A 21,298-nucleotide genomic window follows, 5' to 3' on the forward strand; every position below is an offset into this window, starting at 1 on the left:
CAAGTAGAAAATTAAAACTAACATAGAATCAAAAAAGTTAGAACACAAAATCAAGAAGAAAGTTAGAACTAATAGATAATCAAGAAGAAAATTAAAACTAACAGAAAATCAAGAAGAAAGTTAAAACAAACAGAAATTCAAAAATAAAGTTAGAACTAACATAAATTCAACAAAGAAGCTAGAATTAACAGAAAAGTAATCAAAAAGGTAAACTAACATAAAATAATAAAGTCAGAATTAACAGAAAATCAAGAAGTTAGAACTAACAAACAATCAAGAAGAAAGTTTAAACTAAATAAAATCTGGAATTAAATTAGAACTAACAGAATGTCAAGAAGAAAGTTAGAACTGATAGAAAATGAAGAAAAAAGTTAGAATTAATAAAAATCAAGAAGAAATTTAGAACCAATACAAAATCAAGAAGAAAGTTAAAACTAACAAAGAATCAGGAAGAAAGTTAGAACTTATAAAAAATCAAGAAAAAAGTTAGAAATAATATCAAATCAAGAAGAAAGTTGCAAGTAATATAAAATAGTGGAGAAAGTTATAGCTAATAAAAATTCAAAAACAAAATTAGAACTAATAGAAAATCAAGAAAAAAGTTAGAAATAATATAAAATCAAAACGAAAGTTGCAAGTAATAGAAAATAGTCAAGAAAGTTATAGCTAATAGAAAATCAAAAAGAAAATTAGAAATAATAGAAAACCAAAAGGAAAGTTACAATGAACAGAAAATGAAGAAAAGTTAGAACAAATAGAAAATCAAGAAGAAAGTTAAAACTAACAGACAATCAAGAAGGAAGTTAGAACTAACAGACAATCAAGAAAGAAGTTAGAATTAATAGAAGAGTAAAAAGAAATTTAGAACTAACATAAAATCAAGAAGAAAGTTACAAGTAATAACTTGTTGTAGAAGTAATAATAGGGAAGAAAGTTAGAATGAATATAAAATCAAGAAGAAAGTTACAAATAATAGAAAAGAAAGAAGAAAGTTACAAATAACAGGAAATGAAGAAGAAAATTAGAAATAATAGCAAAAAAGAAAGTTAGAACTTACATAAAATCAAAAAGAAAGTTAGAAATAACAAAAAATTAAGAAAAAGGAAAATAAAAAAGTTAACACTAGCAGACATTTAAGAAGAAAGTTAGAACTAACAGAAAATCAAGAAGAAAGAAAATAAAAAAGTCAAAACTAGCAGACAATCAAGAAGAAATTTAGAGCTACTAAAAAATCATGAAGAAAATCAGAATTAACAGAAAATCAAAAATTTAATTAGAACTAACAGAAAATCAAGAACAAAGTTAGAAGTAATAGAAAATCAAGAAAAAGGTTCGAATTGAAAATATAGTAGAAATTTAAAACTAATAGAAAATCAACAAGTTAGAACTAACAGAATATAAAGAAGTTAGAACTAACAGAATATCAAGAATTAGGACTAACAGAAAATCTAGAATTTAGAATTAACAGAAAATCTAGAATTTAGAACTAACAGAATATAAAGAAGCTAGAAATAACAGAATATCAAGAAGTTAGAACAAACAGAATATAAAGAAATTAGAACTAACAGAAAATAACGAAAATAGTTAGAACAAACAGAAAATCAAGAAGGTAGTTAGAAATAACGAAAAATCAAGAAAAAGGTTTGAACTAATAGAAAATCAAGAAGAAAGAACTAATAGAAAATCAAGAAGAAAGAACTAATAGAAAATCAAAAATGAAGTTAGAACTAACGAAAAATTAAGAAAAAGTTTCAACTAATAGAAAATCAGGAAGAAAGAAGTAACAGTAAATCAAAAAGGAAGTTAGAACTAACAGATAATCAACAAGAAAGTTAGAACTAGCAGAAAATCAAGAAGAATGTTAGAACGAAAAGAAAATCAAGAATTAAGGTAGAACTAACATAAAACCAAAAAAAAGTTAGAACTAATGGAAAATGAAGAAGAAAATTAAAAATAACGAAAAATCAAGAATTAGTTTAGAACTACCTGAAAAGCAAGAAAAAACAATGAACAGAAAATCAAGAAATAGCTTAGAACTACCAGAAAATCAAAAAGAAACAATGAATAGAAAATCAAGAAATTTAGAACTAACAGACAATCAAGAAGAAAGTTAGAACTAATATCAAATAAAGAAGAAAGTTAGAACTAATAGAAAATCAAATTGAAACGTAGAAATAATAAAAAATCAACAAAAACGTAAGAACTAATAGAAAATCAAATTGAAACGTAGAAATAATAAAAAATCAACAAAAACGTAAGAACTAATAGAAGATCAAGAAGAATGTTACAACGAACTAAAAATCAAGTAGAAAGTTAGAACTCAAGAAAAATCAAGTAGATAGTTAGAACTAACAAAAAATCAAGAATTAGGTTAGAACAAACAGAAAATCAAGAAAAAATTAGAACTGAAAGAAAATCAAGAATTATGTTAGAACTAACAGAAAATCAAAAAAGTTACAACTAATAGAAAATCAAGAAGAAAGTTGGAACTAATAGAAAATAATGAAAGTTAGAACTAATAGAAAATCATGAAGATAATTAGAATTAACAGAAAATCAAGAAGAAAGTCTGAATTAAAGGAAAATCAAGAAGAAAGTTAGAACAAAGATAAAATGAAGAAGGAAGATAAAACTAATAGATAATGCAGAAGAAAGCTAGAACTAACAGTAAATCAAGAAGAAAATTAGAAATAACGAAAAATCAAAATTAAAATTAGTACTAACGAAAAATCAAGAATTATGTCTGAACTACCACAAAAGCAAGAAAAAACAATGAACAGAAAATCCAGAAATAGGTTAGAACTAACAGAAAATCAAAAAAAACAATGAATAGAAAATCAAGAAGAAATTTAGAACTAACAGACAATCCAGAAGAAAGTTAGAACTAATAGAAAATCAAATCGAAACGTAGAAATAATAGAAAATGAAGAAAAATGTTAGAACTAATGGAAGATCAAGAAGAAAGTTACAACTAACAGAAAATCAAGAAGAATGTTAGAACGAAAAGAAAATCAAGTATTAAGGTAGAACTAACATAAAACCAAAAAAAAGTTAGAACTAATGGAAAATGAAGAAGAAAATTAGAAATAACGAAAAATCAAGAAATAGCTTAGAACTACCAAAAAATCAAAAAGAAACAATGAATAGAAAATCAAGAAATAGCTTAGAACTACCAGAAAATCAAAAAGAAACAATGAATAGAAAATCAAGAAATTTAGAACTAACAGACAATCAAGAAGAAAGTTAGAACTAATATCAAATAAAGAAGAAAGTTAGAACTAATAGAAAATCAAATTGAAACGTAGAAATAATAAAAAATCAACAAAAACGTAAGAACTAATAGAAGATCAAGAAGAATGTTACAACGAACTAAAAATCAAGTAGAAAGTTAGAACTCAAGAAAAATCAAGTAGATAGTTAGAACTAACAAAAAATCAAGAATTAGGTTAGAACAAACAGAAAATCAAGAAAAAATTAGAACTGAAAGAAAATCAAGAATTATGTTAGAACTAACAGAAAATCAAAAAAGTTACAACTAATAGAAAATCAAGAAGAAAGTTGGAACTAATAGAAAATAATGAAAGTTAGAACTAATAGAAAATCATGAAGATAATTAGAATTAACAGTAAATCAAGAAGAAAGTCTGAATTAAAGGAAAATCAAGAAGAAAGTTAGAACAAACATAAAATGAAGAAGGAAGATAAAACTAATAGATAATGCAGAAGAAAGCTAGAACTAACAGTAAATCAAGAAGAAAATTAAAAATAACGAAAAATCAAAATTAAAATTAGTACTAACGAAAAATCAAGAATTATGTCTGAACTACCACAAAAGCAAGAAAAAACAATGAACAGAAAATCAAGTAATAGGTTAGAACTAACAGAAAATCAAAAAAACAATGAATAGAAAATCAAGAAGAAATTTAGAACTAACAGACAATCCAGAAGAAAGTTAGAACTAATACAAAATCAAATCGAAACGTAGAAATAATAGAAAATGAAGAAAAATGTTAGAACTAATGGAAGATCAAGAAGAAAGTTACAACTAACAGAAAATCAAGAAGAATGTTAGAACGAAAAGAAAATCAAGTATTAAGGTAGAACTAACATAAAACCAAAAAAAAGTTAGAACTAATGGAAAATGAAGAAGAAAATTAGAAATAACGAAAAATCAAGAATTAGTTTAGAACTACCTGAAAAGCAAGAAAAAACAATGAACAGAAAATCAAGAAATAGCTTAGAACTACCAGAAAATCAAAAAGAAACAATGAATAGAAAATCAAGAAATTTAGAACTAACAGACAATCAAGAAGAAAGTTAGAACTAATATCAAATAAAGAAGAAAGTTAGAACAAGTAGAAAAATATCAAGAAAGTTATTACGAACAGAAAATCAAGAAGAAAGTCAGAACAAATAGAAAATCAAGATGAATATTACAACCAATAAAAAATTAAGAAGAAATTTAAAAGTAATAGAAAATCGAGAAGAAAGTGAGAACTAACAAAAATCATGGAAAAATAAAAACAAAGAAAAAAATCATGAAGAAAGTTACAATTAATGGAAAACAGAAGAAAGAAGTTAGAACAAACTCACAATCAAGAAGGAAATAAGAACTAACAAAAAATCAAGAAGAAAGTTAAAACTAACGAAAAATCAAGAAGAAAGTTAGAAATCAAGAAAAATCAAGTAGATAGTTAGAACTAACGAAAAATCAAGAATTAGGTTAGAACAAACAGAAAATCTAGAATTAAGTTAGAACTAACAGAAAATCAAAAACAGTTACCACTAATAGAAAATCAAGAAGAAAGTCAAAATTAACAGAAAATACAGAAGAAAGTAAGAACAAACATAAAATGAAGAAAGAAGATAAAACTAATAGATAATGCAGAAGAAAGCTAGAACTAACAGAAAATCAAGAAGAAAATTAAAAATAACGAAAAATCAAAATTAAAATTAGTACTAACGAAAAATCAAGAATTATGTCAGAACTACTACAAAAGCATGAAAAAACAATGAACAGAAAATCAAGAAATAGGTTAGAACTAACAGAAAATCAAAAAGAAACAATGAATAGAAAATCAAGAAGAAATTTAGAACTAACAGACAATCAAGAAGAAAGTTAGAACTAATATCAAATAAAGAAGAAAGTTAGAACTAATAGAAAATCAAATTGAAACGTAGAAATAATAAAAAATCAACAAAAACGTAAGAACTAATAGAAGATCAAGAAGAATGTTAGAACGAACCAAAAATCAAGTAGAAAGTTAGAACTCAAGAAAAATCAAGTAGATAGTTAGAACTAACGAAAAATCAAGAATTACGTTAGAACAAACAGAAAATCAAGAAAAAATTAGAACTGAAAGAAAATCAAGAATTAAGTTAGAACTAACAGAAAATCAAAAAATGTTACAACTAATAGAAAATCAAGAAGAAAGTTGGAACTAATAGAAAATAATGAAAGTTAGAACTAATAGAAAATCACAAAGACAATCAGAATTAACAGAAAATCAAGAAGAAAGTCTGAATTAAAGGAAAATCAAGAAGAAAGTTAGAACAAACATAAAATGAAGAAGAAAGATAAAACTAATAGATAATGCAGAAGAAAGCTAGAACTAACAGTAAATCAAAAAGAAAATTAGAAATAACGAAAAATCAAAATTAAATTAGTACTAACGAAAAATCAAGAATTATGTCAGAACTACCACAAAAGCAAAAAAAACAATGAACAGAAAATCAAGAAATAAGTTAGAGCTAACAGAAAATCAAAAAGAAACAATGAATAGAAAATCAAGAAGAAATTTAGAACTAACAGACAATCCAGAAGAAAGTTAGAACTAATAGAAAATCAAATCGAAACGTAGAAATAATAGAAAATGAAGAAAAATGTTAGAACTAATAGAAGATCAAGAAGAAAGTTACAACTAACAGAAAATCAAGAAGAAGGTTAGAACGAAAAGAAAATCAAAATTAAGGTAGAACTAACATAAAACCAAAAAAAAAGTTAGAACTAATGGAAAATGAAGAAGAAAATTAGAAATAACGAAAAATCAAGAATTAGTTTAGAACTACCTGAAAAGCAAGAAAAAACAATGAACAGAAAATCAAGAAATAGCTTAGAATAACCAGAAAATCAAAAAGAAACAATGAATAGAAAATCAAGAAATTTAGAACTAACACACAATCAAGAAGAAAGTTAGAACTAATATCAAATAAAGAAGAAAGTTAGAACTAATAGAAAATCAAATTGAAACGTAGAAATAATAAAAAATCAACAAAAACGTAAGAACTAATAGAAGATCAAGAAGAATGTTAGAACGAACTAAAAATCAAGTAGAAAGTTAGAACTCAAGAAAAATCAAGTAGATAGTTAGAACTAACGAAAAATCAAGAATTACGTTAGAACAAACAGAAAATCAAGAAAAAATTAGAACTGAAAGAAAATCAAGAATTATGTTAGAACTAACAGAAAATCAAAAAAGTTACAACTAATAGAAAATCAAGAAGAAAGTTGGAACTAATAGAAAATAATGAAAGTTAGAACTAATAGAAAATCACGAAGATAATCAGAATTAACAGAAAATCAAGAAGAAAGTCTGAATTAAAGGAAAATCAAGAAGAAAGTTAGAACAAACATAAAATGAAGAAGAAAGATAAAACTAATAGATAATGCAGAAGAAAGCTAGAACTAACAGTAAATCAAGAAGAAAATTAGAAATAACGAAAAATCAAAATTAAAATTAGTACTAACGAAAAATCAAGAATTATGTCAGAACTACCACAAAAGCAAGAAAAAACAATGAACAGAAAATCAAGAAATAAGTTAGAACTAACAGAAAATCTAAAAGAAACAATGACTAGAAAATCAAGAAGAAATTTAGAACTAACAGACAATCCAGAAGATAGTTAGAACTAATAGAAAATCAAATCGAAACGTAGAAATAATAGAAAATGAAGAAAAATGTTAGAACTAATAAAGATCAAGAAGAAAGTTACAACTAACAGAAAATCAAGAAGAAGGTTAGAACGAAAAGAAAATCAAAATTTAGGTATAACTAACATAAAACCAAAAAAAAGTTAGAACTAATGGAAAATGAAGAAGAAAATTAGAAATAACGAAAAATCAAGAATAAGTTTAGAACTACCTGAAAAGCAAGAAAAAACAATGAACAGAAAATCAAGAAATAGCTTAGAATAACCAGAAAATCAAAAAGAAACAATGAATAGAAAATCAAGAAATTTAGAACTAACAGACAATCAAGAAGAAAGTTAGAACTAATAGAAAATCAAATTGAAACGTAGAAATAATAAAAAATCAACAAAAACGTAAGAACTAATACAAGATCAAGAAGAATGTTACAACGAACTAAAAATCAAGTAGAAAGTTCGAACTCAAGAAAAATCAAGTAGATAGTTAGAACTAACAAAAAATCAAGAATTAGGTTAGAACAAACAGAAAATCAAGAAAAAATTAGAACAAACAGAGAATCAAGAATTAAGTTAGAACTAACAGAAAATCAAATTGAAACGTAGAAATAATAAAAAATCAACAAAAACGTAAGAACTAATAGAAGATCAAGAAGAATGTTAGAACGAACCAAAAATCAAGTAGAAAGTTAGAACTCAAGAAAAATCAAGTAGATAGTTAGAACTAACGAAAAATCAAGAATTACGTTAGAACAAACAGAAAATCAAGAAAAAATTAGAACTGAAAGAAAATCAAGAATTAAGTTAGAACTAACAGAAAATCAAAAAATGTTACAACTAATAGAAAATCAAGAAGAAAGTTGGAACTAATAGAAAATAATGAAAGTTAGAACTAATAGAAAATCACAAAGACAATCAGAATTAACAGAAAATCAAGAAGAAAGTCTGAATTAAAGGAAAATCAAGAAGAAAGTTAGAACAAACATAAAATGAAGAAGAAAGATAAAACTAATAGATAATGCAGAAGAAAGCTAGAACTAACAGTAAATCAAAAAGAAAATTAGAAATAACGAAAAATCAAAATTAAATTAGTACTAACGAAAAATCAAGAATTATGTCAGAACTACCACAAAAGCAAAAAAAACAATGAACAGAAAATCAAGAAATAAGTTAGAGCTAACAGAAAATCAAAAAGAAACAATGAATAGAAAATCAAGAAGAAAGTTAGAACTAACAGACAATCCAGAAGAAAGTTAGAACTAATACAAAATCAAATCGAAACGTAGAAATAATAGAAAATGAAGAAAAATGTTAGAACTAATGGAAGATCAAGAAGAAAGTTACAACTAACAGAAAATCAAGAAGAATGTTAGAACGAAAAGAAAATCAAGAATTAAGGTAGAACTAACATGAAACCAAAAAAAGTTAGAACTAATGGAAAATGAAGAAGAAAATTAAAAATAGCGAAAAATCAACAATTAGTTTAGAACTACCTGAAAAGAAAGAAAAAACAATGAACAGAAAATCACGAAATAGCTTAGAACTACCAGAAAATAAAAAAGAAACAGTGAATAGAAAATCAAGAAATTTAGAACTAACAGACAATCAAGAAGAAAGTTAGAACTAATATCAAATAAAGAAGAAAGTTAGAACAAGTAGAAAAATATCAAGAAAGTTATTACGAACAGAAAATCAAGAAGAAAGTCAGAACAAATAGAAAATCAAGATGAATATTACAACCAATAAAAAATTAAGAAGAAATTTAAAAGTAATAGAAAATCGAGAAGAAAGTGAGAACTAACAAAAATCATGGAAAAATAAAAACAAAGAAAAAATCATGAAGAAAGTTACAATTAATGGAAAACAGAAGAAAGAAGTTAGAACAAACTCACAATCAAGAAGGAAATAAGAACTAACAAAAAATCAAGAAGAAAGTTAAAACTAACGAAAAATCAAGAAGAAAGTTAGAAATCAAGAAAAATCAAGTAGATAGTTAGAACTAACGAAAAATCAAGAATTAGGTTAGAACAAACAGAAAATCTAGAATTAAGTTAGAACTAACAGAAAATCAAAAACAGTTACCACTAATAGAAAATCAAGAAGAAAGTCAAAATTAACAGAAAATACAGAAGAAAGTAAGAACAAACATAAAATGAAGAAAGAAGATAAAACTAATAGATAATGCAGAAGAAAGCTAGAACTAACAGAAAATCAAGAAGAAAATTAAAAATAACGAAAATCAAAATTAAAATTAGTACTAACGAAAAATCAAGAATTATGTCAGAACTACTACAAAAGCATGAAAAAACAATGAACAGAAAATCAAGAAATAGGTTAGAACTAACAGAAAATCAAAAAAACAATGAATAGAAAATCAAGAAGAAATTTAGAACTAACAGACAATCAAGAAGAAAGTTAGAACTAATATCAAATAAAGAAGAAAGTTAGAACTAATAGAAAATCAAATTGAAACGTAGAAATAATAAAAAATCAACAAAAACGTAAGAACTAATAGAAGATCAAGAAGAATGTTAGAACGAACCAAAAAATCAAGTAGAAAGTTAGAACTCAAGAAAATCAAGTAGATAGTTAGAACTAACGAAAAATCAAGAATTACGTTAGAACAAACAGAAAATCAAGAAAAAATTAGAACTGAAAGAAAATCAAGAATTAAGTTAGAACTAACAGAAAATCAAAAAATGTTACAACTAATAGAAAATCAAGAAGAAAGTTGGAACTAATAGAAAATAATGAAAGTTAGAACTAATAGAAAATCACAAAGACAATCAGAATTAACAGAAAATCAAGAAGAAAGTCTGAATTAAAGGAAAATCAAGAAGAAAGTTAGAACAAACATAAAATGAAGAAGAAAGATAAAACTAATAGATAATGCAGAAGAAAGCTAGAACTAACAGTAAATCAAAAAGAAAATTAGAAATAACGAAAAATCAAAATTAAATTAGTACTAACGAAAAATCAAGAATTATGTCAGAACTACCACAAAAGCAAAAAAAAAACAATGAACAGAAAATCAAGAAATAAGTTAGAACTAACAGAAAATCAAAAGAAACAATGAATAGAAAATCAAGAAGAAATTTAGAACTAACAGACAATCCAGAAGAAAGTTAGAACTAATAGAAAATCAAATCGAAACGTAGAAATAATAGAAAATGAAGAAAAATGTTAGAACTAATAGAAGATCAAGAAGAAAGTTACAACTAACAGAAAATCAAGAAGAAGGTTAGAACGAAAAGAAAATCAAAATTAAGGTAGAACTAACATAAAACCAAAAAAAAAGTTAGAACTAATGGAAAATGAAGAAGAAAATTAGAAATAACGAAAAATCAAGAATTAGTTTAGAACTACCTGAAAAGCAAGAAAAACAATGAACAGAAAATCAAGAAATAGCTTAGAATAACCAGAAAATCAAAAAAAAGAAACAATGAATAGAAAATCAAGAAATTTAGAACTAACACACAATCAAGAAGAAAGTTAGAACTAATATCAAATAAAGAAGAAAGTTAGAACTAATAGAAAATCAAATTGAAACGTAGAAATAATAAAAAAATCAACAAAAAACGTAAGAACTAATAGAAGATCAAGAAGAATGTTAGAACGAACTAAAAATCAAGTAGAAAGTTAGAACTCAAGAAAAATCAAGTAGATAGTTAGAACTAACGAAAAATCAAGAATTACGTTAGAACAAACAGAAAATCAAGAAAAAATTAGAACTGAAAGAAAATCAAGAATTATGTTAGAACTAACAGAAAATCAAAAAAGTTACAACTAATAGAAAATCAAGAAGAAAGTTGGAACTAATAGAAAATAATGAAAGTTAGAACTAATAGAAAATCACGAAGATAATCAGAATTAACAGAAAATCAAGAAGAAAGTCTGAATTAAAGGAAAATCAAGAAGAAAGTTAGAACAAACATAAAATGAAGAAGGAAGATAAAACTAATAGATAATGCAGAAGAAAGCTAGAACTAACAGTAAATCAAGAAGAAAATTAGAAATAACGAAAAATCAAAATTAAAATTAGTACTAACGAAAAATCAAGAATTATGTCAGAACTACCACAAAAGCAAGAAAAAACAATGAACAGAAAATCAAGAAATAAGTTAGAACTAACAGAAAATCTAAAAGAAACAATGACTAGAAAATCAAGAAGAAATTTAGAACTAACAGACAATCCAGAAGATAGTTAGAACTAATAGAAAATCAAATCGAAACGTAGAAATAATAGAAAATGAAGAAAAATGTTAGAACTAATAAAGATCAAGAAGAAAGTTACAACTAACAGAAAATCAAGAAGAAGGTTAGAACGAAAAGAAAATCAAAATTTAGGTATAACTAACATAAAACCAAAAAAAAGTTAGAACTAATGGAAAATGAAGAAGAAAATTAGAAATAACGAAAAATCAAGAATAAGTTTAGAACTACCTGAAAAGCAAGAAAAAACAATGAACAGAAAATCAAGAAATAGCTTAGAATAACCAGAAAATCAAAAAGAAACAATGAATAGAAAATCAAGAAATTTAGAACTAACAGACAATCAAGAAGAAAGTTAGAACTAATAGAAAATCAAATTGAAACGTAGAAATAATAAAAAATCAACAAAAACGTAAGAACTAATACAAGATCAAGAAGAATGTTACAACGAACTAAAAATCAAGTAGAAAGTTCGAACTCAAGAGAAATCAAGTAGATAGTTAGAACTAACAAAAAATCAAGAATTAGGTTAGAACAAACAGAAAATCAAGAAAAAATTAGAACAAACAGAGAATCAAGAATTAAGTTAGAACTAACAGAAAATCAAAAACAGTTACCACTAATAGAAAATCAAGAAGAAAGTTGGAACAAATAGAAAATAATTAAAGTTACAACTAATAGAAAATCATGAAGATAATCAGAATTAACAGAAAATCAAGAAGAAATTTAAAATTAACAGAAAATCAAGAAGAAAGTTAGAACAAACATAAAATGAAGAAGGAAGATAAAACTAATAGATAATGCAGAAGAAAATTAGAACTAACAGAAAATCAAGAAGAAAATTAGAAATAACGAAAAATCAAAATTAAAATTAGTAATAACGAAAAATCAAGAATTATGTCAGAACGACCACAAAAGCAAGAAAAAACAATGAACAGAAAATCAAGAAATAGGTTAGAACTAACAGAAAATCAAAAAGAAACAATGAATAGAAAATCAAGAAGAAATTTAGAACTAACAGACAATCCAGAAGAAAGTTAGAACCAATAGAAAATCAAATCGAAACGTAGAAATAATAGAAAATGAAGAAAAATGTTAGAACTAATAGAAGATCAAGAAGAAAGTTACAACTAACAGAAAATCAAGAAGAATGTTAGAACGAAAAGAAAATCAAGAATTAAGGTAGAACTAACATAAAATCAAAAAAAGTTAGAACTAATGGAAAATGAAGAAGAAAATTAACAATAACGAAAAATCAAGAATTAGTTTAGAACTACCTGAAAAGTAAGAAAAAACAATGAACAGAAAATCAAGAAATAGCTTAGAACTACAAGAAAATCAAAAAGAAACAATGAATAGAAAATCAAGAAATTTAGAACAGACAATCAAGAAGAAAGTTAGAACTAATATCAAATAAAGAAGAAAGTTAGAACTAATAGAAAATCAAATTGAAACGTAGAAATAATAAAAAATCAACAAAAACGTAAGAACTAATACAAGATCAAGAAGAATGTTACAACGAACTAAAAATCAAGTAGAAAGTTCGAACTCAAGAAAAATCAAGTAGATAGTTAGAACTAACAAAAAAATCAAGAATTAGGTTAGAACAAACAGAAAATCAAGAAAAAATTAGAACAAACAGAAAATCAAGAATTAAGTTAGAACTAACAGAAAATCAAAAACAGTTACCACTAATAGAAAATCAAGAAGAAAGTTGGAACAAATAGAAAATAATTAAAGTTACAACTAATAGAAAATCATGAAGATAATCAGAATTAACAGAAAATCAAGAAGAAAGTCAAAATTAACAGAAAATCAAGAAGAAAGTTAGAACAAACATAAAATGAAGAAGGAAGATAAAACTAATGGATAATGCAGAAGAAAACTAGAACTAACAGAAAATCAAGAAGAAAATTAGAAATAACGAAAAATCAAAATTAAAATTACTACTAACGAAAATCAAGAATTATGTCAGAACTACCACAAAAGCAAGAAAAAACAATGAACAGAAAATCAAGAAATAGGTTAGAACTACCACAAAAGCAAGAAAAAACAATGAACAGAAAATCAAGAAATAGGTTAGAACTACCACAAAAGCAAGAAAAAACAATGAACAGAAAATCAAGAAATAGGTTAGAACTAACAGAAAATCAAAAAGAAACAATGAATAGAAAATCAAGAAGAAATTTTGAACTAACAAACAATCCAGAAGAAAGTTAGAACTAATAGAAAATCAAATCGAAACGTAGAAATAATAGAAAATGAAGAAAAATCTTAGAACTAATAGAAGATCAAGAAGAAAGTTACAACTAACAGAAAATCAAGAAGAAGGTTAGAACGAAAAGAAAATCAAGAATTAAGGTAGAACTAACATAAAACCAAAAAAAAGTTAGAACTAATGGTAAATGAAGAAGAAAATTAGAAATAACGAAAAATCAAGAATTAGTTTAGAACTACCTGAAAAGCAAAAAAAAAACAATGAACAGAAAATCAAGAAATAGCTTAGAATAACCAGAAAATCAAAAAGAAACAATGAATAGAAAATCAAGAAATTTAGAACTAACAGACAATCAAGAAGAAAGTTAGAACTAATAGAAAATCAAATTGAAACGGAGAAATAATAAAAAAATCAATAATTAGGTTAGAACAAACAGAAAATAAAGAAAAAATTAGAACTGAAAGAAAATCAAGAATTATGTTAGAACTAACAGAAAATCAAAAAAAGTTACAACTAATAGAAAATCAAGAAGAAAGTTGGAACTAATAGAAAATAATGAAAGTTAGAACTAATAGAAAATCATGAAATAATTAGAATTAACAGAAAATCAAGAAGAAAGTCTGAGTTAAAGGAAAATCAAGAAGAAAGTTACCACAAACATAAAATGAAGAAGGAAGATAAAACTAATAGATAATGCAGAAGAAAGCTAGAACTAACAGTAAATCAAGAAGAAAATTAGAAATAACGAAAAATCAAAATTAAAATTAGTACTAACGAAAAATCAAGAATTATGTCAGAACTACCACAAAAGCAATAGGTTAGAACTAACAGAAAATCAAAAGAAACAATATATAGAAAATCAAGAAGAAATTTAGAACTAACATACAATCCAGAAGAAAGTTAGAACTAATAGAAAATCAAATTGAAACGTAGAAATAATAAAAAATCAACAAAAAACGTAAGAACTAATAGAAGATCAAGAAGAATGTTAGAACGAACTAAAATCAAGTCGAAAGTTAGAACTCAAGAAAAAATCAAGTAGATAGTTAGAACTAACGAAAAATCAAGAATTAGGTTAGAACAAACAGAAAATCAAAAAAAGTTACAACTAATAGAAAATCAAGAAGAAAGTTGGAACTAATAGAAAATAATGAAAGTTAGAACTAATAGAAAATCACGAAGATAATCAGAATTAACAGAAAATCAAGAAGAAAGTCTGAATTAAAGGAAAATCAAGAAGAAAGTTAGAACAAACATAAAATGAACAAGAAAGATAAAACTAATAGATAATGCAGAAGAAAGCTAGAACTAACAGTAAATCAAGAAGAAAATTAGAAATAACGAAAAATCAAAATTAAAATTAGTACTAACGAAAATCAAGAATTATGTCAGAACTACCACAAAAGCAAGAAAAGAACAATGAACAGAAAATCAAGAAATAAGTTAGAACTAACAGAAAATCAAAAAGAAACAATGAATAGAAAATCAAGAAGAAATTTAGAACTAACAGACAATCCAGAAGAAAGTTAGAACTAATAGAAAATCAAATCGAAACGTAGAAATAATAGGAAATGAAGAAAAATGTTAGAACTAATAGAAAATAAAGAAAAAATTAGAACTGAAAGAAAATCAAGAATTATGTTAGAACTAACAGAAAATCAAAAAAAGTTACAACTAATAGAAAATCAAGAAGAAAGTTGGAACTAATAGAAAATAATGAAAGTTAGAACTAATAGAAAATCATGAAATAATTAGAATTAACAGAAAATCAAGAAGAAAGTCTGAGTTAAAGGAAAATCAAGAAGAAAGTTACCACAAACATAAAATGAAGAAGGAAGATAAAACTAATAGATAATCAGAAGAAAGCTAGAACTAACAGTAAATCAAGAAGAAAATTAGAAATAACGAAAAATCAAAATTAAAATTAGTACTAACGAAAAATCAAGAATTATGTCAGAACTACCACAAAAGCAATAGGTTAGAACTAACAGAAAATCAAAAAGAAACAATATATAGAAAATCAAGAAGAAATTTAGAACTAACATACAATCCAGAAGAAAGTTATAACTAATAGAAAATCAAATTGAAACGTAGAAATAATAAAAAATCAACAAAAACGTAAGAACTAATAGAAGATCAAGAAGAATGTTAGAACGAACTAAAAATCAAGTCGAAAGTTAGAACTCAAGAAAAATCAAGTAGATAGTTAGAACTAACGAAAAATCAAGAATTAGGTTAGAACAAACAGAAAATCAAAAAAAGTTACAACTAATAGAAAATCAAGAAGAAAGTTGGAACTAATAGAAAATAATGAAAGTTAGAACTAATAGAAAATCACGAAGATAATCAGAATTAACAGAAAATCAAGAAGAAAGTCTGAATTAAAGGAAAATCAAGAAGAAAGTTAGAACAAACATAAAATGAACAAGAAAGATAAAACTAATAGATAATGCAGAAGAAAGCTAGAACTAACAGTAAATCAAGAAGAAAATTAGAAATAACGAAAAATCAAAATTAAAATTAGTACTAACGAAAAATCAAGAATTATGTCAGAACTACCACAAAAGCAAGAAAGAACAATGAACAGAAAATCAAGAAATAAGTTAGAACTAACAGAAAATCAAAAAGAAACAATGAATAGAAAATCAAGAAGAAATTTAGAACTAACAGACAATCCAGAAGAAAGTTAGAACTAATAGAAAATCAAATCGAAACGTAGAAATAATAGGAAATGAAGAAAAATGTTAGAACTAATAGAAGATCAAGAAGAAAGTTACAACTAACAGAAAATCAAGAAGAAGGTTAGAACGAAAAGAAAATCAAAATTTAGGTAGAACTAACATAAAACCAAAAAAAGTTAGAACTAATGGAAAATGAAGAAGAAAATTAGAAATAACGAAAAATCAAGAATTAGTTTAGAACTACCTGAAAAGCAAGAAAAAACAATGAACAGAAAATCAAGAAATAGCTTAGAATAACCAGAAAATCAAAAAGAAACAATGAATAGAAAATCAAGAAATTTAGAACTAACAGACAATCAAGAAGAAAGTTAGAACTAATATCAAATAAAGAAGAAAGTTAGAACTAATAGACAATCAAATTGAAACGTAGAAATAATAAAAAATCAACAAAAAGGTAAGAACTAATACAAGATCAAGAAGAATGTTAGAACGAACTAAAAATCAAGTAGAATGTTAGAACTCAAGAAAAATCAAGTAGATAGTTAGAACTAACGAAAAATCAAGAATTAGGTTAGAACAAACAGAAAATCAAGAAAAAATTAGAACTGAAAGAAAATCAAAAAAGTTAGAACTAACAGAAAATCAAAAAAGTTACAACTAATAGAAAATCAAGAAGAAAGATGAAACTAATAGAAAATAATGAAAGTTAGAACTAATAGAAAATAATGAAAGTTAGAACTAATAGAAAATCATGAAGATAATCAGAATTAACAGAAAATCAAGAAGAAAGTTAGAACTCAAGAAAAATAAAAAAAATAAGAACAAAGAAAAAATATAGAAGAAAGTTACAATTAACGGAAAACAGAAGAAAGAAGTTAGAACTAACTCACAATCAAGAAGGAAGATAAAACTAACAAAAAATAAAGAAGAAAGTTAGAACTAACGAAAAATCACTAAGAAAATTGGAACTGACAAAAAATTAGAAGAAAGTTAGAACTAACGAAAAATCAAGTAGATAGTTAGAACTAACGAAAAATCAAGAATTAGGTTAGAACAAACTGAAAATCAAGAAAAAATTAGAACTGAAAGAAAATCAAGAGTTAAGTTAGAACTAACAAAATTCAAAAAAAATTTACAACTAATAGAAAATCAAGAAGAAAGTTCGAACTAATAGAAAATAATGAAAGTTAGAACTAATAGAAAATCATGAGGATAATCAGAATTAACAGAAAATCAAGAAGAAAGTCAGAATTAACAGAAAATCAAGAAGAAAATTAGAAATAACGAAAAATCAAAATTAAAATTAGTACCAACGAAAAATCAAGAATTATGTCAGAACTACCACAAAAGCAAGAAAAAACAATGAACAGAAAATCAAGAAATAGGTTAGAACTAACAGAAAATCAAAAAAAACAATGAATAGAAAATCAAGATGAAATTTAGAACTAACAGACAATCCAGAAGAAAGTTAGAACTAATAGAAAATCAAATCGAAACGTAGAAATAATAGAAAATGAAGAAAAATGTTAGAACTAATAGAAGATCAAGAAGAACGTTACAACTAACAGAAAATCAAGAAGAATGTTAGAACGAAAAGAAAATCAAGAACTAAGGTAGAACTAACATAAAACCAAAAAAAAGTTAGAACTAATGGAAAATGAAGAAGAAAATTAAAAATAACGAAAAATCAAGAATTAGTTTAGAACTACCTGAAAAGCAAGAAAAAACAATGAACAGAAAATCAAGAAATAGCTTAGAACTACCAGAAAATCAAAAAGAAACAATGAATAGAAAATCAAGAAATTTAGAACTAACAGACAATCAAGAAGAAAGTTAGAACTAATATCAAATAAAGAAGGAAGTTAGAACTAACAGACAATGAAGAAGGAAGCTAGAACTAACAAAAAATCAAAAGTTAGAACTAACATAAAATAAAGAAGAAAGTTAGAAATAACAGAATATCAAAAACAAAGAACTAACAGAAAATCACAAAGAAAGTTAGAATTAACAGAAAATCAAGAAGGAAGTTAGAACTAACAGACAAAAGAGAAGAAAATTGGAAATAACGAAAAATCAAGAAGAAAATTAGAACTAACAGACAATCAAGAAGAAAGTTAGAACTAAGAGAAAATCATAAAAAAAATAAACAGAAAATCAAAAGAAATTTAGAACTAACAAAAGTCAAGAAGAAAGTTAGAATGAACAGAAAATCATGAAGAAAGTTACAACTAACAGACAATCAAGAAGAATGTTAGAACTAATACAAGATCAAGAAGAAAGTTAGAACTAACAAAAAATCACGAAAAAATTAAAACAAAGAGAAAATCATGAAGAAAGTTACATTTAACAGAAAATCAAGAAAAAAGTTAGAACAAACAGACAATCTAGAAAGAAATTTGAACTAAAAAAAACAAAGAAAAAGTTAGAACTAATAGAACATCATGAAGAAAATCAGATTTAACAGAAAATCAAGAAAAAGTCAGAATTAACAGAAAATAGAGAAGGAAGTTAGAACTAAAAGAAAATCAAGAAGCAAGTTAGAACTAACAGATTATCAAGATGAAGTTAGAACTAACACCTTATCAAGAAAAATGTTAGAACTAACAAGAAATCAAGAATTAAATTTGAACTTACAGAACATAAAAAACAAAGATAGAAATAAAAGAAAATCAAGAAGTTAGAACTAACAAAATATCAAAAGTTAGAACTAACAGAATATCAAGAAGTTAGGACTAACAGAAATCAAGAAGTTAGAACTAACAGAAAATCAAGAAGTAAGAACAAACAGAATATCAACAAGTTAGAACTCACAGAAAATCACAAAAAAAAGTTAGAACACAAAAAAATCATGAAAAAAAGTCAGAATTAACAGATAATCAAGAAGGAAGATAGAATTAACAGAAAATCAAGAAGGAAATTAGAACTAACAGACAATTAAGAAGGAAGATAGAACTAACAAAAATCAAAAAAAATTAGAACTAACATAAAATCAAGAAGACGGTTAGAAATAACAAAAAACCAAAAACAAAGAATTAATAGAAAATCACAAAGAAAGTTAGAATTAACAGAAAATCAAGAAGGAAGTTAGAAGTAACAGATAATCAAGAAGAAAGTTAGAAATAACGAAAAATCAATAAGAAAATTACAACTAAGGAGAAATCAAGAATTAGGTTAAAACTACCAGAAAATCAAAAATAAACAATGTACAGAAAATCAAGAACAAATTTAGAGGTAACAGACAATCAAGAAGAAAGTTAGAACTAAGAGAAAATCATAAAAAAAGAATAAACAGAAAATCAATAAGAAATTTAGAACTAACAAAAAGTCAAGAAGAAAGTTACAACTAATATGAAATTACGAAGAAAGTAAGAACTAGAAGAAAATCAAATAGAAGCTTAGAAATAATAGAAAATTTAAGAAAAACGTTAGAACTAATAGAAGATCAAGGAGAAAGTTAGAACTAACAAAAAATCTAAAATGTTAAAACTAATGGAAAATAAAGAAAAAAGTTAGAAATAATAGAAAATAAAGAAGTTAGAACTGATAGAAAATAAAGTAAAAAGGTAGAAATAATAGAAAAGAAAGAAGTTAGAACTGATAGAAAATAAAGAAGAATGATAGAACAAACAGAAAATCAAGAAAAAAAAATTAGGACTAACATCAAATCGAAAAGATAGAACTAACATCAAATGAAGAAGAAAAGAAAATAAAGAAGTTAAAACTAACAGACAATCAAGAAGAAAGTTAGAATTAATAGAAAATAAAGAAGTTAGAACTAATATAAAATCATGAAAAGAATCAGAATTAACAGAAAACCAAGAAAAAAATCAGAATTAACAGAAAATCAAAAAGGAAGTTAGAACTAACACAAAATCAAAAAGTAAGTTTGAACTAATAGAAAATAAAGAGTTAGAACTAACATAAAATCAAGAAAAACGTTAGAAGTAATAGAAAATAAAAAAGAGAAATAAGAGAAAATCGACAAAGACGCTAGAACTAATAGAAAATCAAGAAAAAGTTAGAACTAATAGAAAATAAAGAAAGCAAGTTAGAACTAACAGAAAATCACAAAGAAAGTTAGAAATAATAAAAAATAAAGAAGTTAGAACTGATATAAAATAAAAAAAATGTTAGAACAAACAGAAAATCAAAAAGAAAGTTAGAACTAATAAAAAATCATGAATAAATTTAGAACGGATAAAAAATCAAGAAATTTAGAACTAATAGAAAACCAAAAAGTTACAATGAACATAAAATTAGGAAGGAAGTTAGAACTAATAGATAATCAAGAAGGTAGTTAGAAATAATAGAAAACCATGCATAAAGTTAGAACTAACAGAAAATCACGCACAACAAAGTTAGAACAAACAGAAAATCAATAAGAAAGTTAGAACTAACGTAAAATCAAGAAGATTAGACCTAACGAAAATCAAGAAGAAAATTAGAACTAAGGAAAAAAACAAGAATTAGGTTAAAACTACCAGAAAATCAAAAAAATCAATCAAAAGAAAATCAAGAAGAAATTTAGAACTAACAGAAAATCAAGAAGAAAGTTAGAACTAAGAGAAAATCATAAAAAAAGAATAAACAGAAAATCACAAAGAAATTTAGAACTAACAAAAAGTCAAGAAGAAAGTTAGAACGAACAGACAATCAAGAAGAAAGTTTGAACTAACAGACAATCAAGAAGAAATTTAGAACTAACAGACAATCAAGAAGAAAGTTAGAACTAATATCAAATAACGAAGAAAGTTAGAACTAGTGGAAAATCAAGAAATTAGAATTAATAGAAAACAAAAAAAAATTACAACGAACATAAAATTAGAAAAGAAGTTAGACTAATAGATAATCAAGAAGACAGTTAGAACTAACATAAAATCAAGAAGAAAGTTAGAACTAACATAAAATCAAAAGAAAGTTAGAACTAACATAAAATCAAAAAAGACAGAACTAACATAAAATCAAAAGACAGAAATAAAAAAAAGCAAAGGAAAAGTTAGAACAAACAGAAAATCAAGAAGCCAGTTAGAACTAACATAAAATCAAAAGACAGAACTAAAAAAAAAAGGAAAAGTTAGAACAAACAGAAAATCAAGAAGGAAAATAAAAGAAAGATAAAACTGACATCAAATCAAGAAGAATGTTAGAACTAATAGAAAAAAAAGAAAGTTAGATCTAATAGAAAAATAAAGATGATTATTAGAGCTAATAAAAAAATCAAGAAATTAGAACTAACAGAAAATCAAAAAAACAGAACAAACAGAA

Source organism: Tachypleus tridentatus, chromosome 10 (assembly GCF_004210375.1).
Source record: "Tachypleus tridentatus isolate NWPU-2018 chromosome 10, ASM421037v1, whole genome shotgun sequence".
Classification (NCBI taxonomy): domain Eukaryota; kingdom Metazoa; phylum Arthropoda; class Merostomata; order Xiphosura; family Limulidae; genus Tachypleus; species Tachypleus tridentatus.